Raw genomic sequence first — 19590 nt, forward strand, 5'->3', positions numbered from 1 at the left:
TTGCCAAAAAGACATGCAAATGAAAAACAAGCACATGAAAAGATGATCAATATCATTATCATTATGGCCATCCAAACTGAAACCACAACCAAATACTCTTTCACACACACTAGAAAGGTTACAATCCAACAAATGTAAAGTAACAAGTGTTGGCAAGGTTGGAGAGAAATCAAAACCATTAAATACTATATGTAGAATATAAAATGGTGCAGCCTATTTGTAACATAGTTTGTTATGTCCTCACAAAGTTAAAAACACAATGGGCATGGTGGCTCATGCCTGTAATCTCTGCACTTTGGGAGGCTGAAACAGGCAGATCACTTGAGTGCAGGAGTTCAAGACCAGCAGAAGGACATAACAAAACCCCGTCTCTACTAAAAATACAAAAATTAGCCAGGCATGGTGCCACACACCTGTAGTCCCAGCTACTAGGGAGGCTGAGGCGGGAGGACCACTTGAGCACAGAATGTGGAGGTTGCAGTAAGCCGAGGCAACACCACTACTCCAGCCTGGGCAACAGCGCAAGACCCTGTCTCAAAAATAAAATAAAATAAATAAATAAACAAACAAATAAATAAAGGCCGGGCATGGTGTCTCAATCCTGTAATCCCAGCACTTTGGGAGGCAGAGGCAGGCGGATCATCTGAGATCATGAGTTTGAGAACAGTATGACCAACATGGAGAAACCCCACCTCCACCAAAAACACAAAAATTAGCCAGGCATGGTATCCCATGCCTGTAATCGCAGCTACTCGCATGAACCCAGGAGGCAGAGGTTATGATGAGCCAAGAGTGCACTACTGCACTCCAGCCTGGGAAACAGAGCAAGACTTGGTCTCCTAAAAAAAAAAAAAAAAAAAAAAAAAAAAAAAAAAAAAAAAAAAAAAGAGGAAGAGAAAAGACAACCCACAGAAAAGAAGAAAATATTTGCCCATTATATGTCCAACAATGGTCTGTTAACTACAATATATATAAAATTTATATAACTCAGCAACAAGAACAACCAAATTACAAATGGAGAAAGAGTTGAACACACACTTTGCCAAAAAGACATGCAAATGGCAAAGAAGCACATGAAAAGATGATCAATATCATTATCATTATGGCCATCCAAACTTGAAACCACAACCAGATATTCCTTCACTCACACTAGAAAGGCTATAATCCAATAAATGTAAAATAACAAGGGTTGGCAAAGTCGGAGAAAAATCACAACCATTAAATACGGTATGCGGAATATAAAATGGTGCAGCCTATTTGTAACAGAGTTTGGTATTTCATCAAAAAGTTAAAAATAGGCCGGGCAAGGTGGCTCATGCCTGTAATCCCAGCACTTTGGGAGGCTGAAGCAGGTGGATCACTTGAGTCCAGGAGTTCAAGACCAGTCAGGATGACATGGCAAAACCCCGTCTCTACTAATACAAAAATTAGCTGGACATGGTGGCACACAGCTGCAGTCCCAGGTACTAGGGAGGCTGAGGTGGGAGGACTGCTTGAGCCCAGAATGTGGAGGTTGCAGTAAGCTGAGATCGCACCACTACACTCCAGCCTGGGCAACAGTGCAAGACTCTGTCTCAAAAAAAAAAAAAAAAAAAAAAAAAGAAAGGGCCAGGTATGATGGCTAACACCTGTAATCCCAGCACTTTGGGTGGCTAAGGCAGATGGATTACTTGAGGTCAGGAGTTGGAGACTAGCCTGGCCAATATGGTGAAATCTTTTCTCTAGTAAAAATACAAAAATTAGCGCCAGGCTCTGTGGCTCACACCTGTAATCCCAGCACTTTGGGTGGCTAAGGCAGGCGGGGCACTTCAGGTTGGGATTCGAGACTAGCCTGACCAACATGGACTAACCCCATCTCTACTGAAAATACAAAATTGGCTGGGCTTGGTGGTGCATGCCTGTAATCTCAGCTACTCGGGAGGCCTAGGCAGGAGAATCGCTTGAACCTGGGAAGCAGAGGTTACGGTGAGCCAAGATGGCACCATCGCACTCTAGCCTTGGCAACAAAAGCAAAACTCTGCCTCCAAAAAAAAAAAAAATAAAAATAAATATATATATATATATATATACACACACACACACACATACACACACAAAAATTAGCCAGTGTGGTGGCGCACACCTGTAACCCCAGCTACTCAGGAAGCTGAGGCAGGAGAATTGCTTGAACCCAGGCGACAGAGGTTGCAGTGAGCCGATATCAGGCTACTTCACTCCAGCCTGGGTGACAGAGCAAGACTCGTCTCAAAAAAGAAAATACATGGGAGGAAATGGTATATCCTGAAATGAGGACTTTCATTCTGGACTAGGGTTTCCAACGAAGGTGACAGTTTATCCTTCAGTCTCCACAGGCCAAGAATTTGCCATCCAGCAAGAGGCAACAGAGGAAGCCCCCCAAGTCCCATGCCAGAACTATGACATTATTACATTCCATTTCAATACTTAAATATTAATAATTCATCCGCTTAAATATCTACACTTACTTTACCAATTTTCCATTGTATTGATGAAGAGGTTTCCAAATTTCATATAGGTCGTCATGATGTGGACAGGACTTTTTGATAACTATACCAAATGACTATATAAAATATAAGTGTTAAGGCCAGGTGTGGTGGCTTACGCTTGTAATGCCAGCACTTTGGGAGGCCGAGGCGGGCGGATCACGAGGTCAGGAGATCGAGACCATCCTGGCAAACTTGGTGAAACCCCGTGTCTACTAAAAATACAAAAAAATTAGCCGGACGTGGTGGTGGGCGCCTGTAGTCCCAGCTTCTCGGGAGGCTGAGGCAGAAGAATGGCGTGAACCTGGGAAGTGGCAGAGCTTGCAGTGAGCAGAAATAGTGCCACTGCACTCCAGTCTGGGCAACAGAGTAAGACTCTGTTTCAAAAAAAAAAAAAAAAAAAAAAAGAAAGAAAAAGAAAAGAAAAATATAAGTGTTTAAACGTAAAATACCTTGCAACTGCTAACACAGGGCTAGAGAATATAGCAAGGAAATAGTCTGTCCAGTAAACTCTTCTGAAAAAAATTTTTTTTTTTGAAACAGAGTCTCACTCTGTCAACCAGGCTGTAATGCAGTGCCATGATTTCAGCTCAATACAACCTCCACCTTCCAGGTTCAAGCGATTCTCCTGCCTCAGCCTCCCAAGTAGCCAGGACTACAGGTGTGTGCCACCACACCAGGCTAATTTTTGTATTTTTAGTAGAGACGGGATTTCACCAACTTGTCCAGGCTGGTCTCGAACTCCTGACCTCAGGTGATCTGCCCACCTCAGTCTCCCAAAGTGCTGGGATTACAGGAGTGAGCCACTGCGCCCAGTCTTCTTCTGCAATTTCAACAATCAACTGTGCGATTTGCCTTTCCTTCAGCACCGAGATTTTATTTTTCTTTCCTAATTATTTCAAACATGAATTTTGGTTCCAGGGAACTAGTATTTCCTTAATTTATAAATTGAGGGTGGCTGAGCATGGTGGCTCATGCCTGTAATCCCAGCACTTTAGGAGGCCAAGGCAGGCAGATCACTGGAGGTCAGGAGTTCAAGACCAGCCTTGCCAACATGGTGAAACACTGTCTCCACTACAAATGCAAAAATTAGCCAGCTGTGGTGGCAGGTGCGTGTAGTCCCAGCTACTAAGGAGACTGAGGCATGAGAATCGCTTGAACCCAGGAGGTGGAGGTTGTGGTGAGCCAAGATCATGCCACTGCACTCCAGCCTGGGTAACACAGGGGGACTCCATCTCCAAAAAAAAAAAAAAAAAGAAAAAAAAAAAAAAAGAAAAAAAAAGAGGGTCATCTCACAGATGATCTAATAAATAATGCTTTGTCTTTAGAAATTCACATTATTAACTTTTCTACTTTTAGATATCGTAACTGCTGTGACTTGAAGGACTTATCTCAACAAAGCCTTAAAAAACTAGGGTGGGCAGTGGGTGAATGGGTTGGGGGAACCCACACAAAATCCCCAAGACATCTGGAAGCCCATGACCCCATGAGAGGGACTGCAGGCAGCTGTAGCAGACTGGATGGGAGAGGACAGCAGGCAGGAGAACTCAGGGTCTGGAGGCCATGGTTCTAAGGCCAGAGGAAATCATTGGCAAACTTAAATCCAGAGCTTGACAGGATGAAATTTGTGATTGTAAATGAATATTTGCCATTACCAAGTGAGATCGCCAGTGGTTAGGTGCTCCTCCATGTGGGTCACAGTGAGGAGAACATGGCATCAGGCCAGGGTGTTCCTACCAGGAATGCAGGATCTGCACCTGTTTAGGACGAAACGCTGGGCAGACCCAGCTTAGAGTCATCTCTGCTCTTTACATCTGTCAAGGCTGTGAAAACTGAGAGTCGCCCAGATGCGGTGGTTCACACCTGTAATCCCAGCACTCTGGGATGCTGAGGCGAGTGGATCACCTGAGGTCAGGAGTTAAAGACCAGCCTGGCCAACATGGTGAAATCACATCTTTACTAAAAATACAAAAAATTAGCCGAGCGTGGTGGTAGATGCCTGTAATTACAGCTACTCCAGAAGCTGAGGCAGGAGAATCTCTTGGAACAAGGGAGGCGGAGGTTGCAATGAGCCAAGATGGCACCACTGCATGCCAGCCTGGATGACAGAGTGAGTCTCTGTCTTAAAAAAAACAACCAAAAAAACCCCCAGAAAACTGAGTCTCATGAACAGTTCCCGAAAAAGAAATTGGGCCCACATGAAAACACATTTTTCTCCCAGCTGGGGCAGGCAATGAAGTGAAATAGGTCTGCGGACTGGACTTTCACATAGAGACCGTATATTTCCTAATTTGGGGGTTATGTGGGGATCATCTGGAGGACTGTTCCTGCTTTTGGTGAAACACAGGGAGGTATTCTTTGTGAAGCTGCAAATATGGCACAGCAATAACCACTGGGGAATTGGAGAGAAAAGAGAAGGCATACTAACTGCTGTTGCAAGTTTCCCAGAAGTATGACATTATTGGGAAGTAAACTGCTTCTTAAATCAACTGTGTCAATACCACGTCAGTAAGGCACAGACAACAACATGAAGTTTCATGACAGGCCAAATCTAGCCCAAACCCAGTCCGGCAGAGGTTGTCAACCCAGCGCCCCAGCAAGAGCCAGAGGGTCCCATCCTGGGAGCTGCAGACGCTCTCCTGTGGGCTGCAAAGGCCATGGCCGCATCCTGGACAGGACGTAAGCTCTCAGGGATACATGCATGTTCCTGGGGTTATATGAGTGTGACGGGTGTGGCATTAGTCTGACGGTGTCACGGGCATTCCAGTGGTTAAGTGTGTGCTCGGAGGGACAGATGCGTGTTCCGGGGGTTATATAAGTGTGACAGGTGTGGCGTTAGGCACACGATTTCATCCCCGCATTCTGGGCGTTACGTGCGCTCTGAGGGACACATCCGCATTCCTAGGGTCGGATCTGGACAGCAGCTGTCACGTTACCCTGACGGTGTGATCTCTGTATACAACGGGTGCTAACACCAGCATCACAGATGGAGTGTTATTAGTACTACGGGGGTTATTATCACTGTGGTGGGTGTTCCAGTTGCTTTCCTGAGGCTACATTTCTGTTCCGAGACCGTGGCTTGGCTCCGTGGCTGCCTCGCCTTGGGTGCAGAGAACGAACCTCAAGTGTGCTGGATTCACAGGGGCTTTTGGTTTCTAATTTTCCACAGGAAGGGTCTCTGCCCCTCAGCTGCCAAGGCTGAAAAAGGAAGGATTTTATTCACCACGGACGCGAGCTCGAGGTGTCCAAAAGCGAGGGGCGTATCCCAGTATGTGCTGAGGAGAACGCGGCTCCCGCTCTCGCAGGACTCAGGCGAGGAGGTAGCACTCGGCCGCCTCAGGGCTCAGAAAAGCCGGGCTCGCGCGCACTCTGCTGGCGGCCGGGGGCACTGCAGCGCCCTAGAGCTCACTGCGCTGTCGGCAGCCCCATGCCCGCTGCTACACATCCCGCTGCACCACTTAAAGACAGCATGGAGTGTTTGGCGCTATCGTTCTAGAAATGCAAACTGACACAGAGCCCACTAGCCCGTGAATTTCTAAAAATGCAGAAGGCACAATTAATTGGAAACCATAGGAAATAAAATCAACATGAATGCACATTTTACAACTTATGCAAAAATTTACTCAACATAGTCCTCAGACTTAAAACGCGAAACTGTCAGAGGCCTCTTAACCACAGTGACTTTATTTTAAATAAAGGTTTTAAAAAAGTTAAATCTGGGCAGGGCGCAGTGGCTCATATCTGTAATCCCAGCACTCTGGAAGGCCAAGGCGGGCAGATCACTTGAGATCAGGAGTTCAAGACTAGCTTGGGCAAATTGTGAGAACCCTATGTCTACAAAAAACACACAAATTAGCTGGCATGGTGGCACGTACCTGTAGTCCCGGCTACCCGGGACGCTGAGGCGGGAGGATTGCTTGAGCTCAGGAGTTTGAGGCTGCAGTTAGCCCACCATGATCACACCACTCCACTCCAGCCTAGGCGACAGAGTGAGACCCTGCCTCACACACACACAAGTTAAATTTGTTGGATTATATATTTAGGGGGTTGAGTACTTTTGGTTATAAAATATTTATGGTTGCGGGAACAAGTTAATAAATAAAGACATAAAACTTATAAAAATGTACCAGGACTTTAAGAACAAAAAAGCATTCTTAGTTTAAAAATAAGTTTTACTTTAAAGGTAATAATACACTCATAAATTCTTGTTAAAATCCACAGTAACATAGACAAGTAACAATATTAATAGCCTGTCACAAACTGATCACAAGCCTTTATAAAAGACAACACTATTTATAATAATCTATATAAACAAACATTAAGCCCGGGCGCGGTGGCACATGCCTGTTATCCCAGCACTTTGGGAGGCTGACGCGGGAAGATCACTTGAGACCAGGAGTTCCAGACCAGCCTGACCAACATGTGAAACCCAGTTTCTACCAAAAATACAAAAAATTAGCCGGATGTGTTGGCACGCGCCTGTAATCCCAGCTACTTGGGAGGCTAAGGCAGGAGAAACCTTGAACCAAGGAAGCAGAGGCTGCAGTGAGCCGAGATCATGCCATTGTGACAGGAGTGAAACTCCGCCTCAAAAAATAATTTTTTTAAAACAGGTGCATTCCTCCTCTTGCTTTCTGAGGACGCCCTGCTATGTAGTTGAGTAGTCGCTAATAAACTACCTTAACTTCACTATACTCTGTGATTCGCCATAAATTCTTTCCAATGTGAGATCGAAAAACCCATTCTTGGGGTCTGGGACAAGATCCCTTTTCCGGTGACAAAACTATACAAATTCTAGAATAAAACACAGAAAACTATGTGACCTTGGGTTTGGTCATGAGTTTTAACACATGACACTGTCAGAGGCATTTAATGCCTCCTTTATATGAACTCCAGGGTGGTTTATGTTCCATTGGCTAAGAGAAAGTTTTCTTCCAAAATGTAACATGATTTGAGGTAAAACATTAATATCAAGTAAACTCAAAAGATGGAAAAGATAGCATTAGTTCTGGGAAAACCAGAAGTGTGCCTTTTTTGGAAATAATCATCGGTAGCACAAACTTCAGATTCTGCAAAGGAAATAAAAATGAGTTAACTTACATTTTTCACAAATTAAGATATAAATCAAGATAATGAAATCCAGAAATCCAATCTTACTGCTTTTAATGTTCATTAAAAAAAAAAGACATCTTTATCAAATAGCCCCAGTAATAGTCACCAACTAAGTCTTTACTACTTAAAAGCAAAATCCACCTATCTCCTGAACAGTATCCACTTTACAAGCCTCATTATACGTACTGGAAACAAGTTTCAGAAATAAATATAGGCATGTATATATATAAAAATATATTTCAAATAAAAAATACTTTTAGATAGTGGTATTACAATACATTTAGAAATTAATAACGGAAGCAAATTATGGGAGATCATCCACGCCTGTCCCAAAGGTACCGAATTTATAAATCATCTCAGATGCGGTGCAGGACAGGTTGAAAATAAGAACGCAATGAACCCGTGCGGAGCAGAGGCCGGCGCGGTGTCCAGGGCAAGACCCTGGTGCAGGACAGGTTGAAAATAGGAACGCAATGAACCCGTGCGGAGCAGCGGCCGGCGCGGTGTCCAGGGCAAGACCCTGCCCGGTCCAGGCCCCTCCGGCCCTGGGCCCGACGACTGCTACGCCTCTGACTCCACGCTAACGCGGAGCCCGAGCGCGCGTCACAACGTGTGGGGCCGGGGAGGCTGCTACCCAGAGGCGGAGTGCGGGATCGCGAGGGTGCCTACCCGCCTCTCGCTCCCGCCGGCACGTAGGGACTCGCGTCCCCGCCGGGCGCCGACTAGGCAGAAGCACCGCCCCCGGCACAAGAGGCTCACGCGCCTCTTACCTAACAGGAAGTTGGAAGCAGCGCGACCCCACGGTGCACTGAACGCACTCAAACAGAACCGGACGCAGACACGCGCTTTCAGCCCAGGGGAAAAACTGGCAGGGTCGGAAAAGCAAGCAGCGCGTGCGGGAGCTCAGAATGCGCCCTGCCTCGGCCCGAGACCCCGCCCCGGCCCGGCCCCGCCTTTTTGTCTGCCTCACCCCTCCCCGCCCGGCACGTACTGGCCCCGCCCTTCGCGCGGCGTTTTTTGTTGACCCGGAAACGGATTCTCCGGAGCCAAGGTCCGGTCGGGTGAGTGCCCTCCGCTTTTTGTGGCCAAACCCAGCCACGCAGTCCCCTTCCTGCGCCATCCTCCATACCCGGGGTCTGTGGGTCTCCGCGGACGTCACAGGCTCGGCAACAGCCCCACTGTAGGCGGGGAGCCCCGCGACGCCCTGAAATGCTCCGAAGCCTGTCGCTCAGCTGCCAGATCTGCGTCTGTGTCCGGTTCCGTCACTGAGGTCGCCCCGTCCAGCCCTTCTACCGTAGTTCTCTTCACCGTCCGCCCATCCTATCGCGCGCCGCGTCAGGTCCCCATTCGGCACATGGCTTGTCTCCCGTCGTCCCCACCCTTGCCCCTCTTGGCAGCTCAGGGCAGCCCTGGGATTTGGCAGACGCCAGTCCTCCCTGAGATGTCTCCCCATCCTTCCCTCCGCCAGGCCCTACGTCTCCGCAAACCCCCCGCTTCGGGGTGACCGCTTCAGACAGGAAGCTGAGTCCGGGCCTGGGGTAAGGGACCTGCCCAATCCTGTGACAGCCCGCGTCCTTCTGACAGTCACCTCCCACTAGCGGTGACCTTCCCGGTGCCCCACTGAGAAGTGGGCTCTTCCTTGGCAGGGGCTTCTTCACTGTATCGCTGTGGATGTCGAGGTGGGGCAGGATCGTGAGGAGAAAACAAGAGAAGAGGGAGGTAGGGCCAGCGAGGGACAAAAGGGGAGGGAAATTTAGATGGGAAGTGGATGGGTGTGAGGAATTTGAACAAACACTGAGAATGAAGGAGAGTGACCTGAGCAAGTAGTAGTGGGGTAAATTGAAATAGACAAAACGGCAATCAGCAGAGATGTGGAGGACAGAATACAGTGAGGGGGCCCTGACTGTCAGTAGCAGAGGGGACAACAGAAGCCTAATTCTCAAATTCCTTAGATGATTTTCTGATTTCCAAATTAGTTTCCCTTTGAAATTTGTTGTATCAGGTTCAGTTTATGAGGCCTCAATACTTTTCAGTCTTAATTATGTATTGAAAATACTTTTTGTTTGGTAAATACTTTTACATTAATTCAGTGTGCACTTTGTAAGAATATTGATGATTTGAGTTAGTTTAGTTTTCAACATCTTCCTCTATTCCTTTATATGATCTCTGTATTTAATGACTGTAGGATAAAATTTCCAACTAAGTATAAATATCAAGTTTTCTTTGTGCTGTTTTCTGCAATTATTGAAGGATGGGCTGAATTGTCCTAGAACTTTGTTCCAACAGATTCCATGTGTTCATAATGAATAAATTGCTCAAAGATATTTCGAAAGCTCACCTTTTACGTTTTTTATTGCCAATAATTACATCTTTTTAATTTTTATATTTTTGGATGACTTAATATGATGTTCTGGAAAAGACAAATGCTTTTAGTCAATATGATTAAAACCGTGAAAGACAAATTGCTGTTACTTAAGAGTGTGAAATTTGATCTCAAATCTTTAGGGGGCAGGGATGTTAAGGGAAAACTGCCACTGTCGCATCCAGATCATGTCATTCCTGTTAAGCTGGTGCTGGTTACTGTCTACTGGCTTCTGTTCACCTTTCCACCTGCCCCAAGACATACACATAGTGACATAAGGCAGTGGATAGGGAAAGAGCAAGACTTTTTAAAGTAAGCACAGAACAAAGGTGTCTTTCTAATGAGGAGGAGCTGTTGGTTCCGGGAAGGAAGCTTGGAGGAGAAAGGGCAATAAGATTTGGGTATTCAGGATCCAGAAGTGAGAGAGAGCTTGGGAAGCTCAGGAACCGGAGAAAGAAAAAGCATTGCCCATTCTCACCCATGACCCTGTGCTCAGCAGGTACTAGCAGAGACTTCAGCAGGAACCAGAGAAAGAAAAAGCATTGCCCATTCACACCCATGACACTGTGTTCAGCAGGTACTAGCAGATACTTCAGGCTCTGTGACTAAAAGGGATCAGACCAGTTCATATACCCACAGCTGCCATGTAAGGATGTGTGTGGACTTTACTAAGGAAGAAGGGTGTTATGAAGGAAGGGGCAGAAAAACTCACCTGTTGGTCTCCAGGTAGAAGTTTATTGTCCCGAATTCCTGGAGGTTCAGTGAAAAGCAGAAGACTGTCTTTTTCACATGTTGAGTTATGCCCCCATATATGTGGTTGTGGTAAAGAAAGAGGGTATGTCGATGGGAAGTCCTGAAATGCATGTTCCTAACATTCAGCAGGGACTTCTCAAGACACATCTTGCCTTAGAAAGAAGCTCAGAGAAGAAAAATGGAGAACAATTAGATATGACATTTTCACTGGAAAAAGTCATATTATTCACTGATTGTTTTGTCATCTCCCTCCTTAAATGTTGTTTTTAGGATTTCGTAATATCTGACCCTGCCTAACACATTTCCTAACTCACTCATAGCCTTCCCTTAACTTCATCCCATCTTCACAGTATCACACGGTGACCCAGTGATTTCTAACTTGTGAAGTTCCATTCGGGGGATCATATGGGAAGGCCTTCACACCCAGACATGGTGTGGAAGTGGGCCACATAATGTCAGTGAGGCAAGTATGGATCGTTTAGGGATGATGCACTGTCAGATCTTGTTGACCATGATTAGAAACACTGTGCATATTAGTAGTGAATTAATGTTGGGAATACCTGACAAATCCTGGAAAAGAAGATTAATGAGAGGAAATTTGTTCTGCCCAATTGTATAATGCATTTGAAGCTTAAAACAATGAATCAGTATTGATCTAGCCTCAAAATATTAATGATTTGGATTAGAAGGAAGACTTTAGAAAATGATAGCTATGACAAATTAAAGTAGCATTTCATCCACACGATGGAGTTTGTTTATTCAGTAATTGCTTTAAGAATGGAATCAACGTAAGTGTCTAACAGGAGGTTATTTTAGAAATTGTTCACAGCACGTCTGTTCCAAGGAGACCTTGATGTTCATAGATTTGTAAAGAATGCTGCTTACTAGCACACTGACTTATCTGCAAATGTCTGAGGGTTCCTCCACTTGGGTAACTTGGGGGTTTGATCGCAGAGTAAATAAATGGTACATTTTATATTGTAATATAGCAAGATGCAGCCCACAAACTGTAGATACTCTTAACTACCACATAAAGTTCATCTACTACTTTAACCAGAACTTGATACTGTATGTATATTTTTTGTAGATTTGGATAAAATGACAATTCATTATTATTTCCAGTTCACAAAGTAATTGTGAGGCTGAATACATTTTATTATTTTATAGATGTATGTGTAAAATGAATTTTTCTGCGTGACTCATTTTTGATGTATTTTAGATGCTATTTTATATTTTGTAGTTTAATTGTATGTACACACACACAAATACACACTTAGGTGTCTTATTATGTTTCTGTAGCGAAACCAAAATCCTTCCTTCATGCCGTTTGACTTTATGTTTTCCTCAGGAAGGCAGGACCTATTTTATATGATAAAATATTATGTTTTATTGAGTCCACTTATGATATTGTTTAATATTATGAATATTTACATGACTTATTTTAAATTTCCAACTAACATAGATTTACATGAAATTTGACATCTTTATTTTTTTCTTTTCACAACTATTTTGACTATATCCTCACCAAAAATCAAAATTTAGACAAAATTGGCTTTTAGACTAATTCTCATTTTTTACATGTGAAAGACTACATGTGACTTTTAAGTCTAGCTTGCCCTGAGTCTACAGTCACCGGGGTTTTATGTCACTGTGTCCTCCAATCTAATAATATTATTTTCAGGCTATATTCATGTCATTTTAATGTCCTCATTAAGTTTTAAAATTTCTTTACATGGGCCTACAAATTTATTTCAAATGTTCCTCATAATATTTTGCTATTGTAAATAGAGACTGATTTTGTGTGTTTGCTTTGTTTAAAGATTAATGTTACTAAACAGGAAATACTGATTTCAGCTTATTCAGAATAGTTTTGCCCACTTTTTAAATGTTCTTATTAGTATTGATAATTAGAATGGATTCTACTTTTTCAAGTTTACAGTCACATCATCTGAGAATAACTACAGTCTCATGTCTTTGACTCCATTTTTGTAGTCCCTCTCCTTTTCCGTCTTGTTTTGGTCCCACCTCAGGCATCATGTGCAGTGGTGAATGGCATCAGCCCCAGCCAGCCTCCTTATTCCAGCCTTACCTTAAGTGGAAATGGTTCTTTTGTTAACTCTTCAATATATAGTTTAGATTTTATTGATTAAGAATAATTAGTCCTCACAATTCGATATGATTTTTAAAGATTTTAAATTATTTTTAAAGATTTAAATTATTTGAAAGTGTTTTTTCAAACGTCAGTTGATGTGATTGTTTTTAATCTTTAAAATTAATATGTGAAAGTAATACGTTTTCTAGTATGGAATTATCCTTTTATTATTGCAATTAACTCCACTTTACAATGCTCTGGTATTATTTAACCATACCAGTGATGGCCAGGTGACCAAAATAAATAGCCAAATGGCTAAAAGTGTATTAATGATTTTTGCAAATATAATTAATGAAAATTGTTGGTTAAAATTCTAGTTATTGTTGCATTTATGTTCATTTTGATTAGCATAATAAACTAATGAGGACAGGCTTATTTTTCTCCTTCAAAAGCATTTACATTACAAAGGAGGTAGAAGTGATTTGACATGAACTCTGATGTATAACTTAAACATTAAAATTAGCTAATCAGATTTTTTCTGCTGATTACTGAGGGAAAGTTTTAACTCTATTTTCATGGAAATTAATCAATGTATCATGTATTCATGTTAGAATACAATTGTTCTGATTTCTTAGATTTTGAATTACTACTTTTAAATAAATACAGTCTCTTTTATTTACCTGTGTTTTTTCTTTCCACCATGAGTCTTTTTGGTTTCATGATCTTGCTCTCAAAACTTTTAAACTATTGATTTCTGTCAAATCTGTTCTTCATTACATTATTTTATTATTTATTAAATTCTTTTAACTTTTTAACTTTTATTATTATGTACTGCATTTGTAACAATTTGGAAAGTCAAGTAACTACTGTTTTATTTTTCTTTATCTTGGTTTATGAGTGTTTTTAAAGTTTTACTTTCCTTGAAGATCACAGCTGTAGCCCCAATTCTATGGTTCTGGCTACTTTTATTTATCAGACTTACTAATATCATGAATGTAATTGGAATACTCCTTTGATTTTACTGATGACATATACCCACTAGTGTACTGAGATGGGGAAAAAAAGTCTTTACAACTCAGATAAATATAGAGTTGATATTTATTATTTATGTAAGTGTGATCTTGTTATTAAATTCCTCTATCATATTTATGGAATTAGCAATTTCTCTTTGAATCCAGACGTTTCTAGTCATGTGTATTTCCAACATATGTTTTTAGCCACATAAACTTTTTTGAATATCATATTTGGTGTTTAATTTTTGCTAGGATTATAGGCTGGACTCCAGATCCAAACTCGACATGTAGCAGACCCACTAAAAACATACATTAAGCCCCTAGCACTGTTTTAATCTCCGTGGCCTGGCTGAGCTTCTGCCATCTGTCCTCCTAGGCACTGTGAGGTCTGGACATCTCATTTGGCATAACTCAGCAGTGGCCATTGGTGGATCTCATCCTTAGTACTACTCCCTGCTGGCAAGGGTGGCCCAGGCCCACATAAGCCATTGCTGGGCTCCTTGGAGGACTTAGAGAATCCTGAGATTGCCCATGAGGATGGGCATGCCTCACAGTCTAGCACCCATCTTTACTGATGCCTGTAGAGATTTAGAAGCTCACAGGGGTCTTTGATGTCTTTCTTATGCCTCCATTGTCTGTAGCGTGACTCCCATACTCCTAAGCCAAGGTAGAGAATTTTGAGGAGGCTTGTATGGAGGTTTATGGTGACCCCCATGGTTCTGTGAGACTGGTAGAAGGCACAGACCCCTTAGACTTCTCCCCCAGAGGAATATGTGAGACTAGTGGAGGAAAGGAGAGTAATGAAGTATGCATTTAGCATCCCAGGCTATCATTGCACAGCTCTAAGGAGAAATACAGGGTGTCTTAAGGCAACTGGCACAGCTCTGTGAGACTGGGAGATATTGAACAACCTTGAAAAATCAAGGAGATGTGACCCTACTGAAGGAACAAAATAAATCTACAATAATTGACCATAAAGAAATACAGGTTTTTGGCTGGGTGCAGTGGCTCACACTTGTAATCAAAGCACATTGGGAGGACGAGGTAGGCAGATCACTTGAGGCCAGGAGTTCAAAATCAGCTTTGCCAACATGGTGAAACCCCAGCTCCACTAAAAATACAAGAAAAAAAAATTAGCTGGGCATGGTGATGGGCACCTGTAATCCCAGCTACTCAGGAGGCTGAAGCAGGAGAATTGCTTGAACCAGGAGATGGAGGTTGCAGAGAGCTGGTATTGTGCTATTGCACTACAGCCTGGACAACAAGAGTGAAACTCCGCTAAAAAAAAAAAAAAAAAAAAAAAAAAGAAAGAAAAAGAAATGGAGGTTTCTGAATTTCCTGATAAGAATTAAAGATAAATTGCCTTAAAGGAGCTCAATGAGCTGTGAGACAACACTGATAGACAAGTAAAATCTGGAAAAGAATACATGAACAACATGAGTATATCAACAAAGAGAAACCATAATAAAAGAAATGTAGATTCTGGGGCTGAAGAACACAGTAACTGAACTAGATCAATACAGGGTTTCAAGAGCTGACTTGATCAAGCAGAAGGAATAACCAGTGAACTCAAAGACCGGTTATTTGAAATTATTCAATCAGAAGAGCAAAAAGAAAAAGAATCTTTTAAAAAGTGAAGAACCTCTGTCTGACTTTGCTAAAAATTGGAGGTTCCTAAGAACTCCTTCCCTGCCACCCCCCGCAAGGCAGACTCTTGCTCTGTCACCCAGACTGGAGTGCAGTGGTGTGATCTCGGCTCGCTGCACCCTCCACCTCCCAGTTTCAAGCGATTCTTGTACCTCAGCTTCCCAAATAGCTGGGATTACAGGTGCCTGCCACCACGCCCAGCTAACTTTTATATTTTTAGTAGAGAGGGGGTTTCACCATGTTGGCCAGGCTGATTTTGAACTTCTGACCTCAGGTGATCCTCCCGCCTTGGCCTCCCAAAGTGCTGGGATTACAGACATGAGCCACCATGCCCGGCAAGAACTCCTTTTTATGTTAGATTTGCTAGGGTTTAGCAGCTCACAGAACCCAGGAAAACAGTTTGCTTAGCTGATTTATTACAAAGGACATTTTAAATATTACAAATGAACAGCCAGCTAAAGAGTTACATACAGCAAGATTTGGAAGGGTCTTAGTTTTAGGAGGTCTGTCTCCAAGCAGTTGGCATGTACCATTCTTTCAGCATGTGGATGGCTCTTCACTCATGCAGAAGCTCTTTGAATCCCACCATTCAGGGATTTTTACAAAGTGTTCATCTAGTAGGCATAATTGTTATCAACTCGATCTCCAGCCTCTGCCCTTTACCAGAGGATAAATCATTAAAAAATTGATCCCTTTTGAGGTACAAGGATCTCGTCCTCATGCTCCTCAGTTCCTTCCAGAATCAGCTTCCAGTTCAGCTGCAGAACAGGTTCTGGTGCTGGCTGGAGTAGCCCAGGCAGGTGCCGTCGGGTCTGAGTTCACACTGGTGCCCATGTGGTCTCCAGTTACGGTGTGGGCCGTGGGGTCTGAGTTCACACCGTTGCCCATGTGGTCTCCAGTTACAGTGCTGGCCATGGAGTCTGAGTTCACACTGGTGCCTGCGTGGTCCTCAGTTACAGTGCTGGCCATTTGTGCCTTTCTGGAAAGTTAGAAGGAGGAGCATTTCATCACCTCTCTGTCCTCCCACACCTGATCTATGCTGGGCCACCGTGAATTCTTCCTTTTAACTGTTTCTCTCATCACGGGCAACGCTGGTGTTCTGTGGTCAATGTTTGCCATTTCTGAAAACGGATTCTGTGTTTCTTTATATAATCACGTGGTCTCTTTTACGAATTTCGCTTTTCTTTAAGAAAATAATCGTGCTTTTATCTCTTCAATCTCAACTCTGTTCCCTGACACAGGCTCTTACCAGCTCGAAAATTAAAGGTAATCTTTGATTATACTTAATACTTTCTAAAGTTTTCAAAAGTTTATCAGCACGTGGGTTACTGAACATTGACTGTTTATTTAATGGAAAATTACATTCTAAGTAGAGTATTAGAGTGAAAATGATCTTTTGATTTAATTAAAATATTCAGGTAAAAATATTAAAATGCCTTCGCCAAACTTCATGCCTGTGTATCGTGAAAACATTAAGCTGCTCTCTGCTCCCGGGAATACATGAGTAGAGTATGTGTTTGAAAGCGTCATTCCAGTCTTAAGTTTTAGGTATTCTTAAAGGAGTTGGCTGGAGAAGTGACATTTAACATTGAGTGAACGTTTGACAAAGATTTGTCTCGATATAAAAATAGTTAAAAACAATGTTTAGTGTTTCCTGTCAGGGTTCACCCATTAAAGAATGGTCTTGTAAAAAACTCATCCAGAGTGTCGGCGCCCAGAGGTGCTACCTTGCCCACAGTTGTGTCATCTGCTCGCACCAGGCGACACGCCCAGCGTTTAGCTGCGCGTCAGATGTGGCCACGGGGCCACAGGACATCCCTGCGGACGGATGTTCTTATGCAGATTAATGAGGATGGAGACCGCTGCAGAACTGTAAGCCCCCCAGGGGCTGACGGAAGCCTGGGAATACCCGAGACACCAGAGTCGCTGCTGCCCTGGGTGGAAGGAAACTTGCCCTGGAAGATGGGAAATGCAATAAGGAGAAAGTACCAAGGTACATGATGCTGTGAAAATGGAGATGTTTTAATTAAATTAACAATTAAAATCATTTTAATTATGTGAATTATTTGAACTCATGTTAGTTCTTTTTAGGAAATTAATACTTAAAGCAAGTTTGTTTTCTGAATTGTTTGAATTAATTAAGTCAGCACAAGAGTTAGCATTGATATCTGACCCTCTTCCAGGGTTGGGGCAGAGGAGATGGGGGCAGAGGAGACGGGCCTCCCACCCGCTTTCCCCTGGAGCTCAGCCAGAAATTCCCATTGAGGAGCCCTCAGCTCCCCGAGAGCCAGGAGCTCTTGCGGAGAAGCCGCTGTCGGCATGCCACCCGCTTTGATGGCCCTGCGCTGCCATCCCTGCGCTCCAAGGGCCGGACCCTGCCACTGCCTGTGCCAGACGGGTCTCAGGGAGGTGCCAGCCAGGGGGTATGCATGGCGAGGCCTGAGCATCGCTGTCGGGATTCCGTGGCTGCTGGTTTCATTGTCTCGCTGTTTGTCCCCCTAGCAAGACTCATGAGGTTCCTTGAGGACAAGACCCCCTCCTGCCACCTGGTCTGTTTCCTGAACATTCTCTGCACTAGTACAGCCCCGGGATGCAGCCCTCGGGAATCAGGGTGTCGGCCATAGTAGGGTGGGTCGCTCTGCAGGGCACCATGATGGATGTTAGCCGCTGTGCTTCACTTTGGGGACATGTTTAAGTACAAAAGTAATTTTAAAATTTCACCATTATTTCAAGACAGCTGAGAGCCTATTAGCACAGAATCCCTTGTCTGAATGAAATCAAACGGTTCTTATTAATTATTCATGATACCATGAATATGTAGCCTTATTTTTTATAATTGCCAGTCTGTATAATTAACCTTTCATTTGGTTAAAGTACTTAACAGTAAGTAGAGCTGTAATTTCAACTGTTTATAAAGCATATGGAAGAATGTTTAAATGTTTAATTAGAACCACTTTTTTTAGTTTCATAGAGAATTTTTTTTCTTGTCAACGAGAGTCTTTAATTATTTAAACCAAAAGAGAAAAACAGACCAGAAAAGAAAAACAACTAGTAAAGCTCGGAACTCCGAAGGTGGCATCATTCCGTTAGTCTCGGATTTTGCTTCCTGGGTTTGTGACGTGGTCAGAGTCCTTGTCTTTGATTTCCTAACACAAGTTGTTAAAGTTGGAAGTGAGTGTGAAATTGAGTTAGTCTAGCTTTATTCTTTCACGGATGAGAAGTGAATTATCCTCAGCAAGGTGGGTGCGGGCGTGGTCCCCGGGGGTCACTGTGGTGAACAGGCCGCCCTTGTGGGGAGCCAAGTTCGTCATCACTGGGACAGAGCCCAGGACACTTCCCCGGCTGGCCAGCCTCTTCCTAGAACCCCACACATTGCAAAGGATGGAGTCCAGATCTATGCCATAAAGAAACGAGGGTGGTTACAGAAAGCACCACGATCTCAGCTGAGTGGCTCTGAGCACCCCAACGTTGGGGCACCTCAGCATCCTGTGTGGCTCAGGCTGTGCCCAGCAGGGAGGCTGGCCCGATCGAGCTGCGGTCTCCACCCTGAGAGTGAGGGCTCCTTCCCCCAGCGCGGGTTAAAGCACCGTGTGTCCACCTGTGCAGTGGCTGGTCCCAGTGGCCCTGGAGGGCTGAAACCCTGGGTCCTGCCACTGGTCCGGGGCATCCGTTTCCCCTTCCTGCAGTTCCTGTGTCTGTGTGTCCAGGGGGCTCCGATCCCTGTCTTAGGACCATGGCTGAGGGGTCAAGTTCACCCTCTTTGGAGCTGGCCCGGATCTTGGTTCTGTGGATCCTCGCTGTGTGGCTCTGGAGCAGTTCTGTCCTCAGGAGATGGATCCTCACAGCAGCCTCTTGGGGCCATGAGGACAATTGATAGGACGACCCCCGGGTAGCTGCTCAAAGCCCTGTGCGGGGCCAGCCCTGTGTCTCTACCAGTTCCTTCGCTCTGTGCTCCCCCCCACTGTGACATCGCCAGCCTTTATTTCCTTTTCCTTGGACCCAGGCAGTGAATGCTCCGCTGGTCTTGGCAGCCCCTTCTCTAGTCTGTCCTCAAATCACTTCCTGACGGACAGCCGTGACTAGCCATCAGCGTGACCAAAACCCCACAAA

The 19590-nt window shown here is 44.0% G+C and overlaps 1 long non-coding RNA gene and 1 pseudogene across 1 annotated transcript in view; one reads left to right on the forward strand and one right to left on the reverse strand.

Moving 5' to 3' along the window:
• The window catches only part of LOC135971730 (uncharacterized), a 30892-nt gene extending 23922 nt beyond the window's left edge, over positions 1-6970 (reverse strand). Inside the window, exon 1 of the long non-coding RNA XR_010587946.1 lies at positions 6377-6970. This is a non-coding gene — a long non-coding RNA (uncharacterized lncRNA). The remainder of the gene's footprint in view (positions 1-6376) is intronic.
• Positions 6971-8521: 1551 nt separating this feature from the next.
• LOC135971583 (uncharacterized) lies at positions 8522-10084 on the forward strand (annotated as a pseudogene).
• The last annotated feature ends 9506 nt before the right edge of the window (positions 10085-19590 follow it).

This window comes from Macaca fascicularis, chromosome 7 (genome assembly GCF_037993035.2).
Source record: "Macaca fascicularis isolate 582-1 chromosome 7, T2T-MFA8v1.1".
Lineage (NCBI taxonomy): Eukaryota > Metazoa > Chordata > Mammalia > Primates > Cercopithecidae > Macaca > Macaca fascicularis.